This window comes from Lotus japonicus, chromosome 3 (genome assembly GCF_012489685.1).
Source record: "Lotus japonicus ecotype B-129 chromosome 3, LjGifu_v1.2".
In the NCBI taxonomy this organism is placed as follows: domain Eukaryota; kingdom Viridiplantae; phylum Streptophyta; class Magnoliopsida; order Fabales; family Fabaceae; genus Lotus; species Lotus japonicus.
This window is the reverse complement of record NC_080043.1, coordinates 14,555,855-14,561,875: the sequence shown is the minus strand read 5'-3', so window position 1 is coordinate 14,561,875 and position 6,021 is coordinate 14,555,855.

The window sequence follows — 6,021 nt, the reverse complement described above, 5'->3', positions numbered from 1 at the left end:
GAAATTGATGTAACCGGCACATCACGTGGGGCAGCCACGTGAGGCAGATAGAGATTTGAAAGGGTTTTAAAATAAGGGAAAGCGCGAAAAGCCTCGCCACTATAAGGATCAAACACCATCGCCTGACGGGTGACACCAACAACAAAGTTCAGTCGCTCGCCGGGGTTACCGCCAGTCAATGATTGAATGATCAGCAAATGACCCATGCCTGCCACCTTTCCCGCCGGCGAGCGATCATACACCTGCTCCCACTTATCGCCAATACGAAGTAATCGTTCTCGCCGCTTGTGGACTTGTGGACTTGCCAGCTCGGATTGCTCGTCAAGTCAGTGGACTGGGTAACCGAAAATGCTAGTTTCCTTTTGCACACGCCATGTTGGCGATATAGTTTACTTCTCTTTTCTCAAGCCATGTTGGCAGTGCAGATTCCGGTGTACTGTAAGACATATGTAAAAGCATTTAAAAGACACACTTAGCTCTCATACCTCGAGCTCGGTGTCTTGTGGACTAGTGGACTGGGCGAGCCCCTAGAGGGGCAACGCCCAGCATGTATCCCGCCCTGAGGCGGGGCCCTGGCCTTCAGATGGGCCTTGACCTCGGAGGCCCAATTGGCCCAATAGGTAGTACCCAAGCTCTATAAATAGGAGGTAGTTATCAAGTGTAGAGGACTTTTGGGCTCATTTGATGAAATAACACTCGAAATTCAGCACTCTCTCTCACTCTCATTCTCTCTTAGCACAATCCCTCTACTTCTAGGTACTATGTCTCTCTTCAATGTTCATTCCCAGAACACTTAGGTTTCAGTGTGCCGTGAAAGGAACTTGCACAAGTGATTGTTGTTTTGGATAACTTAATGAAGAAGAAAGTTTAGAAAATGACTAAGGATAGTACTGTAGTCAATGTAAGTGATAGCACGAGCCATTTGCACACCCGCCTTATGGCGAGAGTCTCCGAAAAAGGTTATTCCTGCTCTTAAAGCACTGTCTAAATGAAATTCAAAATCCTCAGAAGAATAAGGACTTACGAGTATTTTTCCTATGATCAGTGTTTCAATATGGAACTCTGGGTTGTACACTCGATAGGTTTTGCTTCCCGGAAGTCCGCCGAAGTTAAATTCTATCTTCTTAAAGACTCTAAAATAAGTCATGGATGAAGACATTTTCTATTCGGAGCTTTTAACGAAGTTTCCATTCGCGATGTCTTATTTCTTTCGATGATTGCAACCTTTCTCCAGAAGGAAGTTTCTTCATCCTACGTCAGCCGCAAAAAGTAGTTTTTCGGCTTAAATTGATCAATACTGATTGGGGATCGTTTTCTTCTAATCCAAGAAACCTGTTTTGAGTTCTGAAATTCTGTCGCCAGAAACTCACTTAGAATCCACAGAGGAATGTACTGGAAAAATCAGAATCACGAAATATTCATTTTCTCACGTTTTCTCTCTCCTATAAATAGCAAAAAAATCTTCACCATTTCCATCACCCAACCCGCAAGCTTGAGAGGAGAAGAAGGAGAGGAAGATTTTCGTCGTTTCTTGACCGATCTTCGTGCTGTCAGTTACTACGGATCAACATCGAGGTATTCATCCTACTTCTTACCTTTGATCATCTTTTTTGTCGCTTTTCTACATCTCTTTTTGTGCTCAAAGTTTAGAGCTTTTTGTAAAATTGTCCAAATAACTCGATTTCTCTTTCAAAACTTCATCCCTACCATTCACACGTCTTATTTACTCCGTCGATTCTGGCCGGATCGTCGTAGAGATTGAAAATATACCAAAAACCCATTTTTCCACTGAGGGTTTTCTTTTTGAATAAAAAGTTCACAACTTAGCTTAGCGCTAGTAGGATTAGTTGCTATAAATGATGTTGTCAACAACCTCATCAATTTTATTTTTGAAAATTTCAACTTTGAGTTTTTTAGCTTAAAACCTTGACCAAATTACCCCTATTTCATTTTTCGACCCGATAATTTTTCCGAGCTTTATTTTACCCTAGTAATACCCGAAGATTGTCTAGGAATTAAATTAGATCGAAAGGACAAGTTCGGGAAACCCTGTTTCTAGTACTGGCCGAAACTTGTTGAAATTAGGACTGTGAGGAAACTCAAATCTGGGAAATGTTGGCCTTAAGCTTACTGTAGCCCTTCGAGTCGCCAAAATTTTGGCTTTGGTTTCGTGTCATTCCGAGTTCTGTAGCTCGAGTTACGCGCTTTTAGTGAGCAAAGGTCCTGCACCCCAGGGGCGTGACTATATGTCTTGTATGGTTTGTTCTGAATTCCTTACATGGAATTTGGACTTGGTTTTCCACTAGGGAGTTCCGAGTTTTGTTTTTTTATCATGTAATAAAAGTATTAGAATTTTCTGCGTTGGTTTCATGTGTCTAAGAACTTCGCCAAGAGGTTGCACAGTTTGACGTTCGTTGAACAAAATGTTTTGTACAAAGCCTGAATCCAGTCAAAGCTCAACCGTTCGGGGATACTCTTCCATTCGTTCCTAAATGTCGTACTATGAAGCTTTTGAAGCTTTGTCTGACGTTAGTTAACACTTTTTAGATTGAATTGACTTGTTTTGACTGAATGTTGTTATGTTTGCTCAAAGGTTCGGATTTGGTAACCTTGGGAGCAATCAAGGAAGCGAGTGAAGGAACCCCACTGTGTGAAGCTGGAAAACTTAGAGGTGAGGGCAACTTACTCTGCTAGATGATGACTTAGGCGTCGATAACTTTGACTTGCCATTTACTTGTGATTATGATTGATTGAGCTGAACTGGAAAATCTTTTCTGAGGTTTCGACCATTATTAATCAATTGAGACGTGTGTCTCCGTTTTCTGGGGTTTCGGCCGACATTCGTGTTGATGTTTTGATTATTGCTATGACTGTTGTTATGTTTGAATATTGAACTGAGCCACATGCCATTATTTCTGCTGAGTTATGATGTTTTGCATATGCTCTATTGAATTGTACTGATTTGAGATAACACATGATTATGTGATTTCGGAGTGTCGGAAAACGTGATGTTATGCCATGCTAATGCCGAGGTTTGGGAAATGTCAGGCTGGCTCTAACCTGAGGTCTAAGCCATAGTCATTCTAGGATCGAGACCTTCACGGGGAATTACTTAGGTTTATTGGGATCTTTTGACTTATAGAGTTTTGGAACAAAAGAGAAACGAATCTTGACTTCATAAATGAAATTCATAATGCATTAACCAAAGATAGAACACCTTCAAATAGTAATAACAATTTCTTGAAAAAGACTTAGAATCGGAAATGATTTTGGAAAATGGAAAGTGTCGGCGATCCTAGTGTTGTGACTTGGGCAGTCACTGACTGCAGATGACTCTCCTTGCTCCTTGAGCATTTGGTTCGGTCATCAAGAAGATGAGTCGTTGTAATGAGAAGTCACTGAGTGTAGATATCATTCCTGGTTTGGTCATCAAGAGGATGAGCTGTTGTGACGAGAAGTCCCTGAATGCAAGCAGCATTCTCTCTAATCGTTGAGCAATTGTTTGACCATCGAGATGGTGAGCCAGGGTAACTCGAAAGGTCACTGAGTGAGAGATGCATTCTTTTGCTCGTTGAGCAGTTTGGTTGGACATCTAGACGCTGAGCCAGAGTACCTAGGAAAGTTACTAAGTGCGACTAGCACTTCCGTTTTTACCTTAGGGTATTGTAGAGACAATGTACTCTAGCTAGACACGCGTACCTTGGTGAGGACGATTCGTTGTTTGGGTAACCATATTGCATTCATGCATACATTTGTTGGGGAGTGTGCGGCTTTCCGATCGGACTTCATCGGAGCGAGATGCTTCATTGAAGTGAGATGCTTCACAGGAGCGAGATGCTTCACTGGAACGAGCTGCTTCATAAAATCGAGATGCTTTACAGAAGCGAGTTGCTTCAAACGAGCGTGAGGCTTTAGCGGAGCGGGATGCTTGGCTTGTCCCATCCATCGAGATGGTGACATTTATCCGGATCATCTTTTGAGCATGACATTGCATTGGCACGCCATGCACCTAACTATATTTGTTAGTGTGTTGATGATCGACTTGTTATATGTGATTTGATAACATGTTATGTATATACCTTAGGGTAGGCAATGGAGAACCTATATAAGTATATACCCCCTATTCATCACATGTTGCTTGTATTATCTATTATATTCTGTGAGTTGACCCTCATGCCTTGGCTTTGTGTGTATGTTTGTGTTTGGATAGCCGACCTACTGCCAGACGTCCAACAGCTGATTCGAGATGATTCGTCGCTCGGGGAGGATCCAGAGCGTAATGACTACTACTGAACCTTTCGACGAGGACCCAGACTTCATGCGTGGTCAGAAGAGGGTCGACGATAGTGGTGGAGGGCATATGTGTTTTAGAGTCTAGTGACGTTGGGTGTTATTGACATAGGTTTGATTCATCTTCTGTATTTTGGAACAGGGTAGGTTCCTAACACATAACTTCTGTGTGGTTCTCTGTCACGAGGATCACATGGAGTAGTCGGACGTAAGAAGTCTGGAGGAGACCGTTTTGGGCTGACCCTCCTACTTTTGAGGACATGTACTTATAAATTTGTCACTTTAATTACTGGATCTATATGTATTGCCTTCGGGCTCACTTTCTGTCTCTTTCCGCTACTTATGGTTACAGCGAGGCTGTATATCTATAGTTTATATTAGTTAAGTTGTGCAATCTCAGGTTGAGTCTTTATGTTGGAAGTATTTTACTTTAAAAAGAAAATGAAAAAAATTATCTGCATTTTCTGCTTTATTTTATTTTTGAGTTACTAAGTGACACCCGAAAATCGGGACGTTACATTGTGGTATCAGAGTTTGACGAGTCTTTCGGGAGTCTTTGGAGAATAGGTCTTCTGTGCTAGGTTGTGTGACTCTGCAAAGAGTAAAACCTTGATTGTCTGCCAAGCGATTGTCACTTTGAATTGATTGGAGTTATTGCTTAATCATATTGTATAGTTATTCCTAATGTTATCTTATGATTAGTAGTAACTATTTGTTTAAATAAACAGAGTATGGTGAACTCTAATCAACTAGCTGAGATGATGACCACTATGGCTCAAGCCGTGACTGCACAGGCAAATGACAACTCTATGAGGTGTGTTGCAGATGAAGTAATATGGTTAGTGCAAAATGTCATTTGTTAATAAATATTTTATCAATATACATATATATATATATAATTTTCTCTACTTTCACATTTTTAATTACTTTAATTATCAATTATCAATTAATCATATATATAATTAAAATAAAAAATATTTTATATCATTAAAATATTAATTATATATATATATATGATGTATCTTATAAAAAAGATGTTTTATATGAGAATATAAGAATAAATGACGACCATTAAATCTAATCATGAACGATCAATATTGAAACAATTTAACAGTCACATGACCATTTAAAAATGTCATGTGACTTTTTAAGAAAATCACATGGCTTCATGTTTTAAATTTGATCGTTCATAATTAGATCTAGCGGTCGTGATTTATTTATTTTCTCCAATAAAAAAATGTTCTCATAAGTTACATCCTCATATATATATATACACGTTTTTTGAAAGAAAACTTTATCAATACCTCTTCACGGGCTGTTCTCATGTATTTCTATTATTTTAATAAAGTTCTTTTGTTGGCGCAAAAAATATTTGATATTAATTGTGTAAATTATAAATTTATCATATATATATATATATATATTTAAAATAGGGTTCGTGACACAATATTATTTAATACTTATGGTATAAATTATCAAATTCTCAAATTATACCTCTCCCCATACCTTTCCCTCCCCAACCCCGAGGGGACATATAAAAAACATATTAAGTATTAAATTTAGTTAGTGACCCAATATTATTTGTTAAAAACTATTTTACCAATATAAATAATATTTTTAGTTTTACATTAATGACAATATATATATATAATATATATATATATATATTTATATTTTTTTTCTTTCTGAAAGTAAAGTATATTGAAATAGATAGTTAGTTGAGAAATAACT